Source organism: Aricia agestis, chromosome 8 (genome assembly GCF_905147365.1).
Source record: "Aricia agestis chromosome 8, ilAriAges1.1, whole genome shotgun sequence".
Lineage (NCBI taxonomy): Eukaryota > Metazoa > Arthropoda > Insecta > Lepidoptera > Lycaenidae > Aricia > Aricia agestis.
In genome coordinates this window covers 4,448,791-4,449,850 of record NC_056413.1, presented here as the reverse complement: position 1 = coordinate 4,449,850, position 1,060 = coordinate 4,448,791, and the positions used below count along the sequence as shown (strand labels likewise).

At 40.3% G+C, this 1,060-nt stretch overlaps 1 protein-coding gene across 1 annotated transcript in view; it reads left to right on the top strand.

Annotated features, from left to right (window-relative positions):
• The first annotated feature begins 690 nt into the window (after positions 1-690).
• The window catches only part of LOC121729747, a 29,926-nt gene continuing 29,556 nt past the window's right edge, over positions 691-1,060 (top strand). The window contains exon 1 of the mRNA XM_042118366.1: positions 691-776. The gene's annotated coding sequence lies outside the window, so the exon portion shown is untranslated. The remainder of the gene's footprint in view (positions 777-1,060) is intronic.

Below are 1,060 nucleotides of genomic sequence, written 5' to 3'. Positions count from 1 at the left end.
AACTTTTGACAGCAGTCATATTTTTTTTTTATTTACCTGGGTCCAGGAAGCTTGTCTCTGGTCACCCTTTGCCTGTCCCGACCGGGACGAATTAACAAAAAAAAAATGTCTCTGGTCACTCCCTTTGTCTGTCCCGACTGACAGTTTATTATAAGTTTATGGTCCCGACCGGGACGAAATAAAAAAAAATGTCTCTGGTCATCTGCAGTCTACAGACTTCCGCTACGATATTGCGCATTGTCTATGTCCATTGGCTGTATGGGCAACGCTCTCTTTGCTTGTCCCGACCGGGACGAATAAAAAAAAAAATGTCCATGTTTTGCCAAAGCCAATAAGCTTCTTGGCCAAGGCCATGTCAAGGCCAAACTTCTCTTGCCAGTTGCCCCTAGGCGCGTTCTCTGTGGTTCTGTGCAAGAGTCGTGATTGAGTAATTTGTATTCTGTGGTCGTGATCGTTTCATTTTTCAAATGCGCATACGTGCAACTTTCACGCATGCTCACTAATAAAAATTTTTATCAATTTCTGTCAGATTTTGGCACATGACACTGACACTGATACTAATTTTTAACTTTGCGCATGCGCATTGCGCAATGCGTTGAAAAACGCGTTGGAAAAACGAGACGAGCACATAATATTGTTTGCATCCCTTAGTCTGTGGTGTTTGCTGGGCTGCTGGCTGCTGCAACAGATAAGTGATAAGTCATTAAATTTTCGTTGTGAACTGTGTAAAGACAGAACTAGAGGCTGTTCGAGACTCGAGTAATATTTCGTTCAAGGTAAGAGGAAGAGTATCGCAGACTGCAGTTCACAGAAAAAAAGCTGGTAAAGATGGGAAAACTTTTGTTAGGTTTTGCCAACCAAAATATCGACGGGTGCAAAGTAAAAAAAGTCATCTGCAATTTTGAGTTTTTCGTTTTTTTGTAGAAACTAGCTTAAAATATCATGTTCTACAACATACCAAAAACAAAAATTCAAATATCACCTTATTTTTGGTACTTTTGTCACGTAAAAGAAGACATCTACTCTTGTTTTGTGAAATTGCACGATGTAGATGCGGATA